This window comes from Callithrix jacchus, chromosome X, assembly GCF_049354715.1.
Source record: "Callithrix jacchus isolate 240 chromosome X, calJac240_pri, whole genome shotgun sequence".
In the NCBI taxonomy this organism is placed as follows: Eukaryota; Metazoa; Chordata; class Mammalia; order Primates; family Cebidae; genus Callithrix; species Callithrix jacchus.
The window spans coordinates 19,684,205-19,708,629 of NC_133524.1; the positions used below are offsets into that span (position 1 = coordinate 19,684,205).

Consider the following 24,425-nt stretch of genomic DNA (forward strand, 5'->3'; position numbering starts at 1 on the left):
GAATACCTACCTAAGCGTACCTGGAACATATGCCCTCAAAATTCTCTACTCCTTTAAAAATATTCATTTCTTTTGTAGCATTCTTAGGTTCAAAATCAAGTGATTTTACCATGAGAAAGAGTTAATTACACTAACTTTTTGGCATACGGGGAAGGAGAGGCAGAGCTGGGGTCTACCAACCTGGCAGGTATCCCCTTTAAAAAAAACACTCCTCTTTTTACCTATTTCCATGCCTGAAATCTTTCCAATAAAGACTTTTCCTTCTATTGGGTCTTGAGAAATTTCTGTCTTTAGAAATATCCTGTGACACAGATGCCACTTGTAGAAGAATAACATCTTAGTCTTCTCACATCTCAGCCCTTGGGGGAGTTAGAGTCAGTGAGGGGAAATTGGAAATATTGGATGGTGGGAGATAGCGAAGGGATCAGAGCTCTTCCCACTTCAGTGGTTGAGAACAAGGACCTCCTTACCCCAGGAGTATGATATAGGGCAGGCTAGAAGTAAGAGAATAAAACTTAATGGGGTGATAAAAAGAAACTGAAGGTTACCTTCATGTTACAAAATGCCCAGAGCAAGCTTGGTATGGTGCATAGATAGGTTAGCAATAGAGTTTCTCCCGATCTATCAGAGAAACTCCTAACAAAGAGAAGGGAGAAAGAAATGTACACCACCTCCTCCTATGGATCGAGCAATGTGCTAAGCCCTTGACCTACATTCACAGATTTAATCATTATGGTGACCCTTTGCAAAAATATTATCACTGAACCATTTTATAGATGAGGAGGGCAGAACCTGAATGTGGAAGGGCCCTGCGACCCTGAAACACCTTGTAGGAGGATGCATAAGCAGGAATGCCAACATTAGACTATGATGGCAGTGATAAGTAAATCTGCTGAGTATTCAAGGTTTATTTGGTACAGAACCAATGCTACCTTCAGCGAATGCAGCCTTGGTTAATTCTGCCTCTCCATCAGTCACATAGACAACATATACCCATTGGTAACAACTCTCATTAGATGCAGTAATTCTCTAGGTGGAAGGAGAGAGTGAGATGGAGAGGAGGTGAGATGCAGAAGGATCTCTTAGGAAAGGTGTATGTATAAAGACCCCCCACCTCTGACTCCAATCTGTACCCCGTCTCATTAATCCCCCTCTTCCTGCCATAGCACCATGTTTCCTACCTACACTGGGATTCCAGGTCACTGCATTTAAGGTTTTAAGATTCCTCTTAAGAGCAGGAGCACCACACCACTTAGGAAAAGGGATCTGGCGGTGGGATGTTGGATGTACTGGGGTGGTGGGGTGCTGAGTGGAAGCAGAGCAGCAAGAAAGGAACATCGGGTAACAGTTCCGGTGAAAGGGTTGCAGGTGGATTTGGAGCACCAGGTGGGGGAAGACTATCAAAGGGCACAATGCAGTAAAGATCAGGCAGGTAGAAACACACAAGAGTACTGACTGGGCAGGGGTCTGAGGAAAGAAGAGCTCTCGCACCCTGGGGACTGGGAAAATGGAGTCAGTCTTACTCAATAGATGGGTTATATCATATACATGAATGATTTGAGACAAAGATTTAACAAATCATTTGATTAAAAGGAGGGCAACAGCCAGCCTCTACAACAGCTGAAGGAATCTGTTTAATTCTTTCCACTAGAAACCTGAAAAAGCTGCTCTCTTCCCTCTAGGGGATCCTCCAATGCACAGAACCCAAGATAAGCCACAAGTCCCTCACCTGATCCCCGAGGGGTACTCTTATATCCCTTGACTTGACAAAGTCTGGATTTTGAGCCCATTCGACAAAGTAGCCCTTTCCTTACCCAGTCCCCAGAGCAACTGATCAACCCTTCAATAGTGTTCTAGATGCCCCGGGCCCCCGCCCTCCACCTCGGCTTCCTTAGGTGTGAGTTAGGCACTATTTGTCCACATCTCTGCAGGAAACACTTTCCACAACCCCCAAGTAGCCTTCCAGAAGTCTCCCTTACAAGGCTAAAAGTGAAGGAGGTTGTGATCCTTCCATCCTTGAAGCACAGCAAGAGCTCTCTCCAAAGAAACTTCTTCACAATCCCCTCCCTTCTCCATGCCTGACCTCTTTTGATGCCTTTCATCCCGGTTGAAAGGCCCAGAGTTGTACAAACAAAATTTGAATGTTTCTCCTGTAATTTCTACCCATGGAAGTTTGCTTCCTGTTCACTTTGGTGTCTGATATTTGTGGTATTAACACTTCAGCTGAAACTGAGGCAGAGAAACTTCTGTTCTAACCGTCTGTTCCATAGATTACACTATTGTATTAAAACTAGGCAAAATTGATTTTTAAAAATCATATTTCCTGCATTTAAAAAAATCACCATTTTACCAAGTCCAATGTTATTTAAAATTCCTGCTTCTTCAGCTCAGTCCTATCAATATGCTGACGGCCAGTGGAATTTTTCTCCAATCCTTGGCAATTTTTTAGCTAGAGATCACTTTTCATGATGTAACTGATACAGTCATTCCCAAGCCATCCCTGAGATTTGCAGAGCTAAGTACAGTGACTTATATTTTCACATTTCTTAATCTAAATGGAAAAGCAATCTATTAGGAAACAACTTTCTGAGAAACAAAAGCAATTTTCAGGTAGACTGTCTCAATCAACTCCAGTGCTCAAAACTGTTTTGCGTAGATTCATTTACCAATGGAATGTTTAATATAAATTGTGATACGTTCATAAAAATCATGCTTAAGGAGATGTTTTAATTCTAGAGAAAAGAATGTGTACATCTGGGTATTCTTCTTTCCTGGTGATTTTTACATATTCTACTTTTAAAAAGAGAACATGTATTATTTTGATAATCACATTATCTACATGTGTGTACATTTTCATTTGAAGAAAGAGAGTGGGCTAGAAAACTCAAATGGCCTTTACAGTGCTATCCAATAGAAATATGATGCTAATACATTTGTAATTTTAAGTTTTCTAGTAGTCACATTAGAAAAGTAAAAAGAGGCCGGGCATGGTGGTTCATGTCTGTAGTCCCAGCACTTTGGGAGGCCAAGGCAGGTGGATCACCTGAGGTCAGGAGTTCGAGACTAGCGTGACCAGCATGGTGAAACTCCATCTCTACTAAAAATACAAAATTAGCCCGGTGTGGTGGCACATTCCTGTATCCCAGCTACTCAGGAGGCTAAGGCAGAAAAATCGCTTGAACCTGGGAGGCGGAGGTTGCAGTGAGCCGAGATCATGCCACTGCACTCCAGCCTGGGCGACAGAGCCGGACTTTGTCTCATTAAGAAAAAAAAAAAAAAGAAACAGACAAACTTAATTTCAATAATATATTTTATTGAATCTGATGATCTAAAGTACTACCATTTTTAACATACAATCAACATCAAAATTACTAATGAAATATTTTATATTTTTCATACTAAATCTTTGAAATCTAGCCACATTTCAAGTGCCCAAGAGCCTCGATGATCTCTTTGTAAGAGATGAATTTTAGAGTTCTTCTTATTAGGCCTTGTTGGTTGAACATGGATTTCTTCTTATGTGCTTGATCAAAATTCTGGGAAAATGCAAAATCACAAAAAAAAAAAGACGTCAGTTTTTTGAGAAGAGCATTCTGTATTTGTCACCCGACAACAGCTATATTTATAAATGGAAACTCCCATTCCCTTTAATGATTTGTTAAATCCCAAAGCAGGGTCTAGATAAGCAATAAATTGCATCTCAAAAGCATGAGTCAACCCTAACGGAGAATAGATTAGTTCACATTATGGAGACCACTGCACTCCGATATTTCTTGGTACTTATCTCTCAAGGTAACACCTTCAAATCAATAGTTCTTTTCTATTTTTAATGTCCTTCTGCCACTAATCTGTTCTTATGTTCATTTTTCTTGCCCAGCCAAGAGTTATGCAGGATCTGAGTGTTTTTCTAGGGGTTTTTTCCCCCTTGTAGGAGCAGATTGTATTTCATCTGGAGTGTGTTAAGTCATACTGGGATTTAAAGGTTGGCAACATACCTCATTTTTAGACTAAAGGAAGACAATTCTCAGGTCTGCTGCATTAAGAAAAAAACTTGAGCCTAATGTGTCTTTTTCTATTGTGGTAAAAAACAAACCCACATAACATTAAATTTACCATCTTAAAAGTGTTCAGTTCAGCAGTTTTAATTACATTCACATCGTTGTGTAACGTTACATGTCGTTGCGCACGTTTTTAAAAATGCATCTTAGTCAAACAAACAAGTAACCTCTCACCCTGTGTAGACAGGTTCATTTGTTGTCTCAAGCCTCAGAGATTGTTGGATGAGGAATTTACAACTAGGTTACGGGCCCATAAGGAACCAGGGAGGCGTGAACTCTGTCTGACACCTTGTGTGATGGAGGTAGACAAGCTGTCCTGTCTTCGTCATTATGAGATTCCAGGAAGTGGTGTTATCTTTACATGCCTGCTGGAATTGCAAAACACTCTATGCAAGGGTCAGGATGGTCACCTGAGCCCTAAGGTTTCTCTTGTGAAGTGGGCAGCTCGCCCCCGCTTGCTTTTAGTTATCAGCAGATGTAAGATTCATTCGATGGTGACAAAGACCTTGAAAAGCTTAGATCGTTCTGTTAAATATTCATACCACCTGTTCAGAGTGACCCGATGTACTTTTCTTAGACACTGTTGTTCAGGATTTTGCATCTTAATAGGCTCCCACATTAAACAATGCTTGATTGTGACTCTCCTAAAAAGTGATTTTCATTGCTAGACAACTTACTGGCTAGTAAAGTCATAACTGTTTCTATATTTGACATGCCAGTGATCAAATGACACAGATTGAACTGTATGTATTTTAGACTGCAGGTGTTGACGTCAGTTTAGTGATCTCATCAAATTATTTCCTTGCTTTCTAGAGACACTTTTTGTTTTGTCAATATTTTATTTTGAAAAATCTTAAACCTAACAGAAAAGTTGTGAGGCTAGCACCCTGAACTCCTCAATGGCCCATACCTTGATCTCCAAATTGCTAAGTTTGGAGCTGAGGCGCCTGGGGGCTGCCAGCTTTCTCTCTCTCACTAGAGATACATTTTTAAAAATTGAAGTGAAATTTACATGACATAAAATGAACCATTTTAAAGTGAACTTCAGTGGTATTGGATGCATTTCACAATGTTGAGTAATCTCCACCTCTATCTAGTTCCAAAACATTTTCGTGACCCCAAATTGAAGCCTGTATTGATTGAAGCAGTCACTCCCCATTTGCCCTCTCCCAGTCCCTGGGAATCACCAATCTGCTTTCTGTGTCTATGAATTTAGTTACTCTGGACATTTCATATAAATACAATCATACACTTTGTGGCCTTTTGCACCTGGCTTCTTAGAATACTGTTCTCAAGGTTCATTCACAATGCAGCATGTTTCAATAATTTCACCAGAGACCCTTTAAATTGAGGTTGCAAACTGAGGATGGGGGAGCATTCTGTTACCTATGTTCCCCTGCTTTCACTTCACCTCACCAACAGGCTGGAGGGGTTGTTATCTCTTAAATTTCATAGTTCCTTTTCAATCTAGCATGTATTTGGCCACAGGGTAGTTGTTTATTCAGGTTCACATCCTATAAGCTTATTTAATAGTTTAAAATGGGCATAAAGAAGAAAATACACAAAGATAACCACACAAAGTAGCTGTAACATCCTGGATACATCGCTTAATCTATCTTGCCTCAGTTTCTTTATCTACAGAACGACCAGAATGGCTTCAAGCCCTAAGAGACATGGTAATGAAAATGGTATGATTTGATTCCCTAGACAATTCAGCTTACACTTTTCTGAAATCTGTTACTCCAAAAAGCTACTCTCTTTCTGTGGTTAATGAAAGCAAAATTGATATTGATGAACCAGTGAGTGTGTGACCCTGGAGGTTACAAACTGTAGCTTGGATGAGTTTACAATTCAGTTGGGGCTAACAGATAGATGAGTAAGTGACAACAGGGATATTCACAGCCAAAGGACAAATCTTGTTAGGAGAGATTAAATATTCAATATTGAACCACACATATGCCCTGTAGGGAAACTGGTATAAATGCCAGCAAGAAATATCAGCCTGTCTTCACCTCTTCACGTATCACTGCCCTCTTTGATTTGACCAGTCATCTGTGGGTCAAATGGCTACAGAATGCTCTGGAAAGCAGGGGGCAGTTCAAGATGAAAGGGTACCTAGCTGGTACACCAGACAGAACTTCTTTGTTCAATTTCTTTTGAGCATTGCATTTCTTTTTAATTGTTCCAACATTGTATTACAAAACATTTCAAATGTAGCAAAATCAAAAGAATTTTACAGTGAACACCTGTATATTGCCTTTTAGATTCTACTGTCAACATTTTACTACACTTGCTTTATCACGTTTCTCTCCATCCTTCTATTCATCCATTGGTCCATCTTATTTTTTAAAGAATTAGAAAGTAAATTACAGACATTGCACGCACGCACGTTATTCAATAGAGTTTAATATTTACTTACTGATTTTTCTTTGGTAAAATTTATATACAATGCAATACACAAATCTAATGTGTACATTCATTGAGTTTTAACAAATGCATATACCTGGGTAATATAAGCTCATAACAAGGTAGTGAACATTGCATTTATATCTTAATTTTTTAATATAAATATATTGTTTTAAAAAATAAAATAGGAGTTGATTTCCAATTTTATTCCACTGTGATCTGAGAGAGTGCTTGATATACATAATACATGTATATAATAAATTTTCTTAAATTTATTGAGTCTTTTATGGCCTATCATATGGTCTGTCTTGGAGAAAGTTCCATGCGCTGTTGAATAGAATGTGTGTTCTACAGTTGTTGGATGAAGTGTTCTGTATATATCTGTTAAGTCCATTTGTTCCAAGGTATAGTTTGAGTCCACTGTTTCTTTGTTGACTTTCTGTCTTGATGACCTGTCTAGTGCTGTCAGTGGCGTATTGAAGTCCCCCACTATTACCGTGTTGCTGTGTATCTCATTTCTTGGGTCTATTAGTAATTGTTTTATAAATTTTGGAGCTCCAGTGTTAGGTGCATATATCTTTAGAATTGTGATATTTTCCTGTGGGACAAGGCCTTTTACCATTATATACTGTCCCTCTTTGTGTCTCTCTTTTTTTTTGAGATGGATTTTCTCTCTTGTTGTCCAGGCTGGAGTGCAATGGCACACTTTTGGCTCACTGCAACCTCCGCCTCCCAGGTTCAAGCGATTCTCCTGCCTCAGCCTCCCAAATAGCTGGAATTACAGGCATGCACCACCATGTGTGGCTAATTTTGTATTTTTAGTAGAGAAGGGGTTTCTCCATGTTGGTCAGGCTGGTCTTGAACACCCGACCTCAGCTGATCCACCCACCTTGGCCTCCCAAAGTGCTGGGATTACAGGCCTGAGCCACCTCGCCTGGCCCTTTGTCTCTTTTAACTGCTGTTGCTTTAAAGTTTGTTTGTTTTGGTATAAGAGACGACATGCAGAAATGGCACCTCGAAAGGGGAAGGAAAAGAAGGAAGAACAGGTCATCAGCCTTGGACCTCAGGTGGCTAAAGGAGAGAATGTATTTGGTGTCTGCCATATCTTTGCATCCTTCAATGACACTTTTGTCCATGTCACTGATCTTTCCGGCAAAGAAACCATCTGCCGTGTGACTGGTGGGATGAAGGTGAAGGCAGACCGAGATGAATCCTCGCCGTAAGCTGCTATGTTGGCTGCCCAGGATGTGGCCCAGAGGTGCAAGGAGCTAGGTATCACTGCCCTACGCATCAAACTCCGGGCCACAGGAGGAAATAGGACCAAGACCCCTGGACCTGGAGCCCAGTCGGCCCTCAGAGCCCTTGCCCGCTCGGGTATGAAGATCGAGCAGATTGAGGATGTCACCCCCATCCCCTCTGACAGCACCCGCAGGAAGGGGGTTCGCCGTGGTCCCCGTCTGTGAACAAGACTCCTCAAAATGTTTTCTGTTAATAAATTGCCTTCATGTAAAAAAAAAAAAAAAAAAAGAAAGAATAGATACTCCTGCTTGCTTTTAGTGTCCATTTGCATGAAATGCCTTTTTTCACCCCTTTTAAGTTTATGAGAGTCCTTATGCGTTAGGTGAGTCTCCTGAAGGCAGCTGATGGTTGGAGAGTTCTTATCCATTATGCAGTTCTGTATCTTTTAAGTGGAGCATGTAGGCTATTTACATTCAATGTTAGTATTGAAATGTGAGGTCCCTTGCTTTCATTGTGCTCTTTGTTGCCTGTGTACTTTGTTTTTGCTTTTTAACTTGTATTTTTGTTTTATAGATCCTGTGTCATTTATGCTTTAAAGAGGTTCTGTTTTGATGGGTTTCCAGGATTTGTTTCAAGATTTAGAGCTCGTTTAAGCAGTTCTTGTAGTGGTGGCTTGGTAATGGTGAATTCCCTCAGCATTTGTCTGAAAACGACTGTGTTATTTCCTTCATATATGATGCTCAGTTTCGCTGGATACAAAATTCTTGGCTGATAATTGTTTTGTTTGAGGAGGCTGAAGATAAGTTCTCAATCCCTTCTAGCTCATAGGGTTTCTGCTGAGAAATCTGCTGTTAATCTGATAGGTTTTCCTTTATAGGTTACCTGGGGCTTTTGTCTCACAGCTCTTAAGATTCTTTCCTTCCTCTTAATTTTGGACAACCTGATGACAATGTGCCTAGGCTAAGATCTTTTTGCAGTGAATTTCCCAGGTGGTTGTGCTTCTTGTATTTAGCTGTCTAGGTGTCTTGCAAGGCTGGGGAAGTTTACCTTGATTATTACCCCAAATACGTTTTCCAGACTTTTAGAATTCTCTTCTTCCTCAGGTATACCGATTATTCTTAGGTTTGGTCATTTAACATAATCCCAGACTTCTTGGAAGCTTTGTTCATATTTTCTTATTCTTGTTTCTTTGTCTGTGTTGGATTAGGTTAATTCGAAGACCTTGTCTTCAAGCTCTGAATTTCTTTCTTCTACTTGTCCAATTTTATTGCTAAGACTTTCCAGAGCATTTCACAAAGTTTCTTGAATTTTTGATTGTTTTTTGCTATCTATTTCCATAAATATTTCTCCCTTCACTTCTTGTATCATTTTTTGGATTTCCTTGCATTGGGCTTTGCCTTTCTCTGGTTCCTCCCTGATTAGCTTAATAACTAACCTGCTGAACTCTTTTTCAGGTAAATCAGAGATTTCTTCTTGGTTTGGATCCATTGCTGGTGAACTAGTGTGATTTTTGGGGGGTGTTGAAGAGCCTTGTTTTGTCATATTACCAGGATTGGTTTTCTGGTTCCTTCTTATTTGGGTAGGCTCTGTCAGAGGAAAGGTCTAGGGCAAAAGGCTGTTGCTCAGATTCTTTTGTCCCATGTGGTGTTGCCTTGATGTAGTACTCACCCCCTTTTCCTATGCATGTGGCTCTTCATGAGCCTAACTGCAGTGATTATTGTCTCTCTTCTGGGTCTAGCCATCCAGCGAGTCTACCTGGCCCTAGGCTGGTACTGGGGGTTGTCTGCACAGAGTCCTGTGATGTGAACCATCTATGGGTCTCTCAGCTGTGGATACCAGTGCCTGTTCTGGTGGAGGTGGCTGGGGTGCAATGGACTTCCTGAGGGTTCTTAGCTTTGGTGGTCTAAGGTTCTATTTTTGTGCTATTTGGCCTCCTGCCAGGAGGTGGTGCTTTCCAAAAAGTATCAGCTGTGGTAGAATGGAGAGGGACTGCGGTGGGTAGGGCCCTAGAACTCCCAAGATTATATGTCCTTTGTCTTCTGCTACCTGGGCACGTAGGGAAGGACCATCAGGTGGAGGTGGGGCTAGGCATATCTGAACTCAGACTCTTCTTGGGCTGGTCTCACTGTGGCTGCTGTGGTGGCTGGTGGTGGGATTCCTGGGTCACTGAAGTTATGGACCTAGGAGGATTATGGCTGTCTCTGCTGAGTCATGCAGGTTGTCAGGGAAGTGGAGGAAAGTGGTCAGTCACAGGCCTCATGCAGCTCCCATGCAAAATGAAGCAAAATGAAAGGCCATCTCACTCCCACCATGCCCCCCCCCCACCCTACCCAACAGCCCTAAGTCTGTTTCCAGGCGGAGGATGAAGGGCAAGAGGACAAGGGCAAGACAAGACAGGCTTGAAAATGTGCCCAAGGCTATCTGCCTCCCGGCTTTGAGAGAAAAGGGCTTTAGTTCTTCCCGACCTGTGAAGTCTGCATTCCCGAATTGTGCCCTCCCCCGAGTTCTGGCTGGGAGGCTTCTCTCCCCATTTAAGTTGTTACAAAGTTCAGCTAGAGAATTCCTTCGCCCTGTGGAGTTTTACCCGCTGCTCCTCTGGCCACCTTCCAGTTGGATCGCCGTGGTACCAGGCAGGAATGGGCTGTATGGGGAACCAGCGAGCTCCCAGGGCCTTTCTGCTGCTTCCTCTACCCCTGTATTTCGCTCAGCTTGGCTCTCTAACTTGACTCAGCTCCAGGTAAAGTCGGAAACTTCTGCAAACAGACCTTCAGCTTCTCCAGTGGGGATGGGTATTTGGGAGAAGAAGGCCTCCCTTTCTCACTTCCACCTTTGGGGCACTCGCAGTTTTGTGGGGGGTCTCCCAGATCCTACAGGAGCAGTCTGCTTCCTTCAGGGGGTCTGTGGGTCCTCTTGGGATTGCTGGTTTGTTTTTTCAGTCGATCTAAAACTAAAATTCACAATGCGAGCCTCCGCACGCTGCTCTGTCCGGAGCTGCAGTGGAGTCCTGCTTCCGGTCCACCATGATCCCCTCAATCGGTTGTTTGTAGTTTTAACTACTGATCTATAGTTACATTCTTAATTTGGTTCATTCTTGTTACCTTACTTTCTTTGAACTGATCTTGTTATATGTTGGCCTATTTTGTTTTTTTTTAAAAACTCAATTTTGGCTTTGTCAACACTCCCTATTTTCTGTTTCTCATTTCATTATTTTTGTTATTATATGTATAATTTATTTTATCTTCTTTGGGTTTATCCTGTTCTTCTGTCACCACTGTTGTTGGATACTTAGCTGCTTATTTCAGAAATGATAAAGGAACTAACAATTATAATCACATACAAATTATTCTAGATTACAGAAATAGAGGGAACATTTGCCAACCCATTTGATGAGGTTAGCATAACCTCGATACTAAAACTCGACAGAGAAGATATGAGAACATGTCAAAGGAAATTTACAAGCCTAGTTTTCTCAGAAATATGTAGATGCAAAAGTCCTAGACAAAAATCTAGTAGTATTTAAAAATGACAAAAATAACCAAGATGATTTTTCCCCAGCAGTTCAGGGTTTAATTGATTAGAAAATCAATTTATATAGTTCTTCATAGTACCAAAATATGAAAGGGTATATGGTAATTTCTTTCTTTCTTTTTTTTTTTTGAGACGGAGTTTCACTCTTGTTGCCCAGGCTGGAATGCAATGACGCCATCTTGGCTCACTGAAACCTTCACCTGCAGGGTTCAAGCTATTCTCCTGCCTCAGTCTCCCAAGTAGCTGGGAGTACAGGCATGTGCCATCACGCCCCACTAATTATTTATTTATTTATTTATTTTTTAAAGACTGTGTTTCACTCTTGTTGCCCAGGCTTGAGTACAATGGTGCAATCTTGGCTCACCACAACCTCTGCCTCCTGGGTTCAAGCGATTCTTCTTCCTCAGCCTCTGGAGTAGCTAGGATTACAGGCATGCACCACCACATCCAGCTAATTTTTGTATTTTTAGTAGAGACAGGGTTTCTCCATGTTGGTCAGGCTGGTCTCGAACTCCTGACCTCAGGTGATCCGCCTGCCTCAGCCTCCCAAAGTGCTGGGATTATAGGCATGAGCCACTGTGCCTGGCTAATTTTTTTTGTATTTTTAATAGAGATAGGGTTTCACCATGTTGGCCAGGCTGGTCTTGAACTCCTGACCTCGTGATCCACCTGCCTCTGCCTCCCAAAGTGCTGGGATTACAGGCACAAGCCACCATGCCTGGCCAGCAATTGCATTTACATACAATAGCAATCAGCAGAGAACATAAAACAATTATAGCTTCTAAAAGTATAGCATACCATAAAATAAACACGACAAGAGACATGTTAGAGTTTTGATGAGAGTAAAAAATTCTGCATTGTAAATAAGCATGGAAAGTCTAAGTAATTGAGAATAAATAGCATGTTTATGAAAAAGTAAATTCAATATTGTGCACATGTCGATAAATACTTTGATACAATTCCAATGAAAATCTCAAAAGGTATTTTTTGTAAAACTTGAAAAGCTGACTAAATTATTTGTTGATGATTAGAGAAGCAGGAATAGCCAAGATACACCTAATAGAGGAAAACTAAGAGGAGGAACTCATTTTCCTATTATCAATAACTATTTGAAATCTATAGTAATTTTTTTTTTGAGACGGAATTTCACTCTGGTTGCCCAGGCTGGAGTGCAGTGGCATGATCTCAGTTCACTGCAACCTCCGCCTCCCAAGTTCAAGCGATTCTCCTGCCTCAGCCTCCCAAGTAGCTGGCATTACAGGCATGCGCCACCACACCCAGCTAATTTTGTATTTTTAGTAGATACGGGGTTTCTCCATGTTGGTTAGGCTGGTCTCGAACTCCCGACCTCAGGTGATTCACCTGCCTCAGCCTCCCAAAGTGCTGGGATTACAGGCATGAGCCACTGTGCCGGGCCTGAAACCTATAATAATTAAGACCATGTGATATACACCAACAAAAAAAGAAATCTCTGTGGAGAAACAAATCTCCTAGAAAACAAATTTTTGTGAAGGGAGAACCACTCCAAAGACCTTTTCACCTATCCAGTACTGTCACAGGAGTAAGAAATACATTTCCATTGTGTTTCAGCAAATTTATATTTTTGAATATGTTTTTTTTAAAGCATTAGCCTCTTCTAGTACAACTGCTATTGCTTTAGTGGTCATCCTGTAAATTTTGATATTCAAACAGTAACATCATATTTAAATTAAGATCTTTACCTGTTAAAAACATGAGACCTTTAGAGAATTTCAACTTGAATCACCATTTGCCTGACTTACTACTGCTACTGGATATCATTGTTCTATTTTTTTTTAACCCTAAGATCGTACTGCTTTTGAACTCAATGATATTTTAGATTACCCACTTATGTACTACTTTATTTGCTCATTTTCTCTTTTTCCATCTTTAACCTTCCATCTGAGATCACATCTTTTCTTTCCACAGTACATTCTGTACAAGTTCTTTTATGGGAAAGTCTGCTGGTGCCAAATTCTCAGTATAGTCAGTCTTCATTTAATGTCTTCGGTACGTCTTGGAAACTGCAACTTTAATCAGAATGGACTAAAGCAGGTCATTGAATAATGTCGTTTTGTTCAATGTCATTTTGTTATAACAGTGAGGAGAAAAGAAAATTGGTTTCATTATATGTCATTTTGCTTAAAGTTGCAGTTTCTAAGAACCTATTGACAGGGTGAAGTTAGGACTTACTGTATTTGTAAATATCTTTATTTTGCCTGCAGTCCTGTTTTGGGGGGGGTGAGGGAGAGTTCAAGTGGCCACAGGTGTTTTTTTTTTTTTTTTTTTTGGAGACTAAGTCCCACTTTGTCACCAGGCTGGAGAGCAGTGGTGCAATCTCGACTCACGGCAACCTCTGCCTCCCAGGTTCAAGCGATTCTCCTGCCTCAGCCTCCCGAGTAGCTGGGATCCAGGCACGTGCCATCACATCTGACTAATTTTTTGTATTCTTAGTAGAGACGGTGTTTCACCGTGTTAGCCAGAATGGTCTCGATCTCTTGACCTCGTGATTCACCCACCTTGGCCTCCCAAAGTGCTGGTATTACAGGTGTGAGCCACCGCGCCTGGCCCAGTTTTAAAAATTCACAGGAAATCAAATGCAACAAAATCAGGATAAAGTGAGACCTTGATGAATACATCCTCCTGGAGCAAAGTTTCTATAAGCAAAGAGTGAAGTGGAGGCTCGTCAGAGAGGTATTTTCTCTCTTTCCCTTCTTCACAAGGCAGGCATCAGGTGGGGAGGGGACATGACGTTACCCCTTAGCTCCCTCCACAACAAGCCATGCTCTCATGTAGCTGAGAGCATGATTGCATTGTGCTGAATCAGGGGACTGGCTCATCGAGGAGTGACCAAGAACTGTCCATGCCGTGGAGCTGGGCAGTCCCCACTGTGCTTCCCCTGGAAAGGAAATGGAGTTTCCTACTGTCGGAAATAGATGCTCAGCGCCGCAAAGAAGAATCAGCACTGAGACAAAGGATCTTTCAGCAATGCAATTTTTACTTTCTGGACTGCAGGAAGGGTACTGTCACTAGCCATCTTGCCACGAGAGTACAATGAACATAAGAACAAACAAATTTCTTCCTTACGCATTTGGGGTTGTCTTTACTGCTGTGTCTGATCTCCGTTGGCTGGAGTCGGACCTCACAATCTAAGCTAAAACCCGATTGGCTAACAACTTAAAACTTTTTTAAACAGGTAAAAGCAATGGAGAGCGGGGACATGCCTGTGAGCATGTCCAGCACAGATATCTTGGTTAAAGTACAAGGACACAGAATGTCCTATGTGCCTGTAAGCATGGCACATCTAACAGCTACCTAGGATAGGGCTTAACAAAGTTATTAGCACACTTATTCTTTAACAAGACAGGAAACTTTAAAAAGGAACTTTTCTACTTCCCATACCTACCGAGGCCTGATGGGGCTCCAGCATTGCCTGACTTCTGTTTCTCGAATTCACCTGCTCAAGCGGCCAGACTTCTAGGCGCTGACTCAGTGCAGACAGGAGCAAAGTGGGTAAAGTCTGGGGACGTGAAACATTCTTTTCAGTCTCCCAAACCTGGCTTCTTGCCTTGTCATCTTATGCTGCTGCTGCCACCTAGCTTTAACCACATATCACCAAAGGCCTAAAGAAAGCTGTTACAGTGGCGAGGAGCGGCAGGAACACTGAGACCACAGACGACTGTGCACAGCCTCCTTTCTCGAACCCTTTCAGCCTGACTCCATTTTAAATAAATATGTCTAATAATTTCCATGCCAGGACCAAGTCACTGGCAGGGTTCATAAAAGCAAAGTGGGGCTGGACATGGTGGCTCACACCTGTAATCCCAGCACTTTGGGAGGCTGAGGTGGGCAGATCACCTGAGATCAGGAGTTCGAGACTAGCCTGACCAACGTGGTGAAACCCCATCTCTACTAAACACAAAAAATTAGCCGGGCGTGGTGGTTCATGCCTGTAGTTCCAGCTTCTTGGAAGGCCAAAGCAGGAGAATCGCTTGGACCCGGGAGGCGGAGGTTGCAGTGAACCGAGATCGCGCCACTGCACTCCAGCCTGGGCAACAGAAGTGAAACTCTGTCTCAAAAAAAAAAAAAAAGCAAAGTGGAAAATGGGGAGACCTAGGCAGATTGAGCCTATTCCGAAAGAATATCTTCATCCATCTGAGGCCTGTGAGTTCTCAATGAAAGCTGTGAGCTTTGCCAAAAGCTGTGAGATTCGTTTTGCTTCATTAAAAGATTGTTTTCCAAGTGGAGGCAAACCCAAGTATCCCCTGGGGCAAGTGCCAAATTATAGGTTCTGTCAACTTTAGCATAAATACTGAATCCTTAGGTCTGGGGCAGTGTTAGCCAATAGAAATATCATACAAGCCACATATGTGATTTTAAATGTTCTAGTCCTCACAATAATAAAAAAGAGAAATAGATGATATTCATTTTAATATTTGACATTATCTAAATAACATTTATTTTAATTATATATATATATATATATATATTTTTTTTTTTTTTTTGAGACAGGGGCTTGCTCTATCACCCAAGCTGGAGGGCAGTGGCGTGATCACAGCTCACTGCAGCCTCGACCTCCTGGGCTCAAGTGATCCTCTCAGTTCAGCCTCCCAAGTAGCTGGGACTGCAGGCATGCACCACCACATCAGGCTAATTTTTAAATATTTTTAAAGACAAGGTCTCACTATGTTGCCTAGGCTGGTCTCAAACTCCTGGGCTTAAGCAGTCTTCCTGCCTTGACCTCCCAAAGTGTCCAGACTACAGGCATGAGCCACTGTGCCCAGCCTTAATAATAGGTTTTATTTAAATAGATTTCAATAGATTTGATTTTAACTGATTGTGTCAATCTTAATGATATATTTATTATTTACAATTAAAATAATATATTTTCCTTATATAGCCAAAGCATTATCATGCCAACTTGTCAGCAATACAAAATTTTTATTAATGAGATGTCTTTAAATTATTGGTGTATTTATACGTATGGCACAGCTCAGTTTGGACTAGCCACATTTGCAGTTCTTATTGGCACATGCGGCTGTGGTTACTTTTTGCACAGTACAGCTCTAGAGAAAGACCCTAGAAACCTGTAAGTGTGAAGCACTTTTGTTTTTTTTGTTGTTGTTGTTTTGGGGTTTTTTTGGTTTTGGTTTGGTTTGGTTTGGTTTTTTTTTTTTTTTGAGATGGAGTTTCGCTCTTGTTGCCCAGGCTGGAGTACAATGGCACAATCTTAGCTCACTGCAACCTCCACCTCCCAGGTTCAAGCAATTCTCCTGCCTCAGCCTCCCGAGTAGCTGGGATTATAGGCACCTGCCACCATGCCTGACTAATTTTTTGTATTTTCAGTAGAGATGGGGTTTCACTATGTTGGCCAGGTTGGTCTTGAACTCCTGATCTCAGATGATCCACCCACCTCAGCCTCCTAAAGTGCTGGGATTACAGGTGTGAGCCACCGTGCTGGCACATCCCAGGTGATTCTTATCAAGTAAGTCTGGCAAGTGCTTTAAGAAATGGACTCTAAACAATGAGCTTTAGTGCCATTTTGATGGCCTCACAGATACTTATGCAACGTTGGAGTGATAGGGGCCTCACAGGTCATAGTTCCTCCCTTTTACAGATGAGAAAACAGAAGGAACTGATTTGCCAAGATTTCATATCTGCTGGAACTAGATCCAAGTCGACAGATGTTTCATTTTTTTATTCTTTCCACTGCATTTGTACGTGTTCTTCAGACTGTCTGAATCATGGGGAAAAGCTATCAGAGTGACATTTTCCCGATCTGATGAACCCTGTCTCAATCTGCACTTGATTTTGAGGCAATAAAATACTGAAAACTGAAACCTCTACTAACCGGGCACCTGCTGTATTCCAGGCACTGTACTGTGTGCTACTTACATATTATATAAACTCTGACAATGAACCTGTAAATATTATGCCCATTTTGAGGATGAGAAGAGTAGGAACATGTCCAAGTTTGCAGATGGGTCAGTGGCAGGGAGAGAGCTGGAACCAGGGTATGCTGTGTAGGCCACGTGCTTCTGCCTGTTCATGCTAAGTCACGGGCTGGAGATGCTGAGATGAGACCAAAGGTGGTATAAAGCTCATCCTGTGGCGTGTGACCCAGTCACCACTGCCATGGCCCTTCCCAAGGCTGGGAAGCATTTCTGCAGCACAGCCCACCTCTTTGGAAGGGTTGCTGGTCCCCTTCAACTCTCTGCTATGGGCATGCCCTTTCGGTTCTCCGAGCCATCATAGCGTGATGGAAAAAGTCCTTCACCCTAACCACACCTCCATCCTTAGCTCTGGGGCCTGAAGCTCTGACAGTGGAATTCCCAGGTACTCAGTTCAAATCATAGCGGGGGAAGCTTCCTCACACACAGATCTGCCATTCATTGGATCTGGAAAGTTCCACAGCTGGGGGCAAATGGTAAGGTAGCCACGCCTTTGTATTTGGTTTGGCAAACATCTAGGAGACCAAGTGTTTGGGGTTGGTATATTTTAGAACCTAGTCCATCCGTTTGGAATCAAGCTTACACCATCTACACAGAACTCAGGGAAATGTGTGTGCATTGGGATGGGGGTGGTTGGTGAAAGTCTTAGAATTGGTGCACTGTATTCAGAATAAGTGAAGTTCTTTCACTCCAAAGAAAGACAGGGAGCTTAGAGCAAAGACGAGTTTTCATTGGTCTCCTCAGACCCCAGTATTTTCTCATTGAATCTAATTGAATCAAGCCAGGTGAAAATCTGCAACAAGCGATCATTGAAGTTAGCCTTACAGGAGAAAGGAAGTAAGAACGGCAGGCAGAGAGGTGGGTATCAAAAGTGGGCACGACCAAAGGCCTTTGCCTTTGGGACCCTGTGGAGGGGCCACAGGGATAGCTTCAAGGACAGACCAGCGGAAGCAGCATCACTCCACTTGTTAGACATGCAGATTCTTGGACCGCACCCCAGACCTAGCAATTCAGAAACTTAGGTTGGGGTCTCGCAATATGTGGTTTAAACATCACTTTCGGGCAATTGCGACTCATGCTCAGGTGCGAGACGCTTTTGGACAATACAGTAGTTCTCACTGAGTGGTATATTAGGCTTGCCCTGTGGGGGCTTTTTTGGAAAAAGAAAGTCAGTGCCTGGGCCCCATCTTGGATACATTCTCATTTAATTGGTCTAAAGCAGGGCCTGGACACGTGTATGCTTTAAAAGCTCGCCAGGTGATTCTAATGTGCAACCCAAGTTGAGAACCACTGCTTTAGGGAATGGGGTCCTGGATCCTCTGCCCAACCCTACCCTCACCGAGGGAGTGACCTCGGATCCTTCACATGGCTGCCTCCAGCTCTTTTCTCTCTGAAAAGGTGCTGGGAAGCCACTTGTTAACGCTTCCAGGGCATCTTCCAGCATCTGTTGTCTCCTGACTTTTTTTTTTTGAGACGGAGTTTCGCTCTTATTACCCAGGCTGGAGTGCAATGTCACGATCTCGGCTCACTGCAACCTCCACCTCCTGGGTTCAAGCAATTCTCCTGCCTCAGCCTCCCTGTAGCTGGGACTACAGGCTGCGCCACCATGCCCAGCTAAGTTTTGTATTTTTAGCAGAGACGGGGTTTCACCATGTCTTGACCTAGTGATCCACCCGCCTCAGCCTCCGAAAGTGCTGGGATTATAGGCATCGGTTAGCGCGCGGTACTTATACGGCAGTACAAGCAGAGTCTCCTGACTTTTTAATGATCGCCATTCTAACTGGCATGAGATGGTATCTCATTGTGGTTTTGATTTGCATTTCTCTAATGACCAGTAATGACGAGCTTTTTTACAAACGTTTATTGGCCACATAAATGTCAGCCAGTGGTGACCCTAAAGCTTCCTCCTAAGCTCCTGACTAGTGCTCATAAATGGGGACTAGTGCCCCTAAAGGGTAGGGTTCAAGACAACCCCCTACTCAGCATCCAGGAATAAAAGGGCTGACTGCTGAAAACTGACATCCCCAAGGAGTCGATGTGACCTGTTGAGCTTGCAGAGATGACCTTCTGGAAAGCCCTTGGTATGTTATAATCCCAAATGATGAATTAGTGGGAGAGATTTCTCCTTAGTCTCATAAAGCTGTTAACAGGCCACTTAGGAAAGGTTTCCAAAAAAGAAAAAAAAATGTTTTACTATTGCAGGGGAAGGCTTTGCCTTGCTGCTCAGACTGTGGTCCATGGATGGGCACCTTCAGCATTACCTGGCTTGCTAGAAATGCAGAATCTCAGGCTCTATCTTTGACCTATGAATAAATATCTTCATTTTTAAAATTATTATACTTTAAGTTCTGGGGTACGTGTGCAGAACATGCAGGTTTGTAACATAGGTATACACGTGCCATGGTGGTTTGCTGCACCCATCAACCCGTCATCTACATTAGGTATTTCTCCTAATGCTATCCCTCCCCTAGTCCCCTCCCCCGACAGGACCTGATGTGTGATGTTCCCCTCCCTGTGTCCATGTGTTCTCATTATTCAACTCCCACTTATGAGTGAGAACATGTGGTGTTTGGTTTTTTGTTCCTGTATTAGTTTGCTGAAAATGATGGTTTCCAGCTTCATCCATGTCCCTGCAAAGGACATGAACTCATCCTTTTTTATGGCTGCATAGTATTCCATGGTGTATATGTGCCACATTTTCCTTGTCCAGTGTATTGTTGGTAGGCTTTTGGGTTAGTTCCAAGTCTTTGCTATTGTGAATAGTGCTGCAATAAACATACATGTGCATGTGTCTTTAGAGTAGAATGATTTATAATCCTGTGGGTATATACCCAGTAATGGGATTGTTGGGTCAAATGGTATTTTTGGGTTCTAGATCCTTGAGGAATTGCCACACTGTCTTCCACAATGGTTGAACTAATTTACACTCCCACCAACAGTGTAAAAGTGTTCCTATTTCTCCACATCCTCTCCAGCATCTGTTGTTTCCTGACTTTTTAATGATCGCCATTCTAACTGGCATGAGATGGTATCTCATTGTGGTTTTGATTTGCATTTCTCTAATGACCAGTGATGATGAGCTTTTTAAAATATATTTATTGGCCGCATAAATGTCTTCTTTTGAGAGGTATCTGTTCATATCCTTTGCCCACTTTTTGATGAGGTTTTTTTCTTGTAAATTTAAGTTCCATGTATATTCTGGATATTAGCCCTTTGTCAGATGAATAGATTGCAAAAATTTTCTCCCATTCCGTAGGTTGCCTGTTCACTCTGATGATGGTTTCTTTCACTGTGCAGAAGCTCTTTAGTTTAATTAGATCCCATTTGTCAGTTTTGGCCTTTCCTGCCATTGCTTTTGGTGTTTTAGTCATGAAGTTTTTGCCCATGCCTATGTCCTGAATGGTATTGCTTAGGTTTTCTTCTAGGGTTTGTATGGTTTTAGGTCTTACATTTAAGCCTTTAATCCATCTGGAGTTAATTTTTTGTATAAGGTATAAGGAAGGGGTCCAGTTTCAGCTTTCTGCACATAGCTAGCCAGTTTTCCGAACACCATTTATTAAATAGGGATTTTTTTCCCCATTGCTTGTTTTTTCAGGTTTGTCAAAGATCAGATGGTTGTAGATCTGTGGTGTTATTTCCGAGGCCTCTGTTCTGTTTCATTGGTCCATATTATCTGTTTTGGTACCAGTACCATGCTGTTTTGGTTCTGTAGCCTTGTAGTATAGTTTGAAGTCTGGTAGCATGATGTTTTCAGCTTTGTACTCTCAATAAACTAGGTATTGATGGAACGTATCTCAAAATAATAAGAGCTATTTATGACAAACCGACAGCCAATATCATACTGAATGGGCAAAAACTGGAAGCATTCCCCTTGAAAACCAACACAAGACAAGGATGCCCCTCTCACCACTCCTATTCAACATAGTACCAGAAGTTCTGTCCAGGGTAATCGGGCAAGAGAATGAAATAAAGGGTATTCAGATAGGAAAAGAGGAAGTCAAATTGTCTCTGTTTGCAGATGACATGATTGTATATTTAGAAAAAAACCCATTGTCTCAGCCCCAAATCTCCTTAAGCTGATAAGCAACTTCAGCAAAGTCTCAGGATACAAAATCAATGTGCAAAAATCACAAGCATTCCTGTACAACAATAATAGAGCAAAATCATGAGTGAATTCCCATTCACAATTGCTATAAAGAGAATAAAATACCTAGGAATGCAACTAACAAGGGATGTGAAGGACCTCTTCAAGGAGAACTACAAACCATCAAGGAAATAAGGGAGGACACAAACAAATGGAAAAACATTCCATGCTCATGGACAGAAAGAATCAATATCATGAAAATGGCCATACTGCCCAAAGTAATTGATCGATTCAATGCTATCCCCATCAAGCTACCACTGACTTTCTTCACAGAATTAGAAAAAACTACTTTAAATTTCATATGAAACCAAAAAAAGAGCACGTATAACCAAGATCTGCATTTTATCAGGCTCTCCAGGTGATCATATGTAGATTACAGTTTGAGAAGCGCTACTTTGAGCATGTAGCTCTGAGACTTTTTAGATGGGTTCTGTTATGGAGTGAATTCTGTCCCCCCACTAAAATTCGTATGTTGAAGCCTTAACCTCCAATAGCTCAGCATGTGACTGTATTTGGAGACAGGGACCTTTAAAGAGGTGATTAAGGCTAAATGAGGTTTTTAGGGTGGGCCCTAATCCAATCTGACTGTGATCCTAAGAAGAAGAAGAGGCCGCGGGCATGTACCTCATGAGGGCACGGTGAGAAGATGGCCCTCTGCAAGCCCAGGAGAGAGACACCTTAGGAGGAACCAGCCCTGTCACGTCTTGATCTTGGACATCCAGCCTCCAGGACTGTGAGACAATAAGTTTCTGCTGTTTAAGCCACCCAGTCTGCGATATTTTGCTATGGTGGCCCTAGCAGACTAATATGGGGCCTCTGCTAGGATCTAAGCTCCAGGAACTTTTATTCACTGATGTATATCACCAGTATCTGGTACATAGTGGGCACGCGATGAGTATTTGTTGAGTAAGAAAAAAATGTTGATCACCACTTATTTGGTATCATCAGTCCAGGGGCAGGTTCATAGAGTACGTCTTTAAGAGGGGGCAGTTATAGGGTGTTCTGCTCATCTTTTAAAAAAAAAAAAAAAACATGGTGTGAAATGCCAAGGCATATTCCTTTTCCAAGTAAGGCCTCTAAGAATTCTGGAAAAACTACATAACATTTCCAGTACTTTTTTCCTTGCTAACCTCTGTAGCACATTTTGCCATGTGACTGGTGTTTCCTTTAACCTCAGAGAAGACTCTGCATGCCCAAAAATGTTTCTATAGATGGGTTAATGCCTCCCAGAGAGAAAGGGAGGAATTAGAACTACATGCTCACCAGATGCCAGGTTATCTGGAAATATACACAAGTAGAAAACTTCACAGTCTATGGAAGCAAATTAAGCAGCTGAAGCCCACCCAGCTTAAATGTTCTCTTGGTGAAAGGCTGTAAAAGGAAGGGAACACCCTCACCCCCAACCCAAGTGTAACACTTGTTAAAGAAATTATGTCTTGTTCAAAGAACAGAATACTAGACAGCTGTGAAAAAGAATGAGGGCACTCTATTTCTTAGATGCAACAACTTACTAGACATAGGAGAGGGAAAAGCAAGGTAGTTTTTTTGTTTTTGTTTTGAGACGGGTTTGCTCTGTCACCCGAGCTGGAGTGCAGTGGTGCATCTTGACTCACTGCAACCTCAACCTCCCGGGTTCAAGCAATCTTCCCACTTCAGCTTCCCCAGTAGCTGGGACTGCAGGAGTGTGCCATCATGCCCAGATAAGTTTTTCATTTTGTTTTGTTTTGTTTTTTGTAGCGATGGGGTCTCACTGTATTGCTAGGGCTGGCAAGGTGATTTTTGTGTAAAAAGGGGGCTATGTGAATTTATATATGCCTTGTTTCTGGAAGGATAAGCAAGAGTGGTAATCTCTCAGGAGAGTTTTAGGGGTCTTAGAAGGAAGACTTACTTTTCATCATATACTCTTGTGATCTGCTTGCACATGTTACTATGTATATGCACTACATTTAATCTAAAATTTGCTTATGTGAAAATAAATAAAAACTTGTTAGTCCAGAGCCTGAAGCAAAACACAGTGCCCAGGCTCTCTCTGGAGCAAAAAGAAAAATTCTTTCTTATCTCCCAGCTTATTCTCTGTGGCACCTTCCCTGCCCTACAGTCATAATTGGTGCTACAACAGCACCTGGCCACTGCAGCAGCAGTTCTCTCCTTTCCATTCAGTTGATCTTTGGCCAGTATATTTTTTGATGTTCATACAAATTGGGGGCCCCATGATTGCAGTCATTAAAAAGAAATCTAAAACTAATCCTTCACCCCTTAGCCCTTTCATCCCCACCCTGAGAAACTATTTTATTTTGTTTTCCCTTTCCATGAAATCAGTGTGTTTAAGCATTTCCTTTTCCAAAAAAAGTCACAAAGTCCCCATGAGGTTTCAGAGGGCAGACCCTCAGCAGCCACAACCCTCTATAACACAGAGTCCTAAACCTGGAAATAAGCAACAACTAAAAAAACCCTCTAAGCCCCTAAAATAGCAGTTGTCACTGAGTCAGGAGATTAGGGTCTGGAGGTAAAAAACCTAAGGCCGATTCACACTGACTTCCTAGAACTAAATCCAAAGGAAAACCCCAACTTCCCATGTCCAAGTAACAAAAGGACCAGAGGCTACTCCCTTTGCAGTCCCCCTCTTTTCTGTGTAGCAGATGAAAAATTGAAAGTACCTCTGATTGATCCCCTCTGAAAACCAATCAGGCTGGTCGTGGGCCAAGCCTTCATTAGCATAGGAGTATAACTTTGTAACTTTAGCTTCTGATTGGTCACTTTCTGCAACCAATCGGATGTCTGCATAGAATGCAACTTTGTAACTTCACTTCAGCCTCTGACTGGTCGCTTTCTGCAACCAATCAGACTGATCACAAGCCACTACTTCATTTACATAGGGTGTATACCAAGTAACCAATGGGAAACCTCTAGAGGGTATTTAAACCCAGAAAATTCTGTAACCCAGACCTTGATCCACTTTCTCAGCCCATTCCCACCCTGTGGGAGTGTGCTTTTGTTTTCAGTAAATCTCTGCTTTTGTTGCTTCATTCTTCCCTTGTTTTATTTGTGTGTTTTGTCCAATTATTTGTTCAAAGTGCCAAG

The 24,425-nt window shown here is 42.1% G+C and overlaps 1 long non-coding RNA gene and 1 pseudogene across 1 annotated transcript in view; both read left to right on the forward strand.

Annotated features, from left to right (window-relative positions):
• The first annotated feature begins 7,468 nt into the window (after positions 1-7,468).
• Positions 7,469-7,998, forward strand: LOC100408883 (small ribosomal subunit protein uS11 pseudogene; annotated as a pseudogene).
• A 2,262-nt stretch (positions 7,999-10,260) lies between these two features.
• LOC118150464 (uncharacterized) overlaps positions 10,261-24,425 on the forward strand; it is a 105,927-nt gene continuing 91,762 nt past the window's right edge. Inside the window, exon 1 of the long non-coding RNA XR_004738594.3 lies at positions 10,261-10,440. This is a non-coding gene — a long non-coding RNA (uncharacterized LOC118150464). The remainder of the gene's footprint in view (positions 10,441-24,425) is intronic.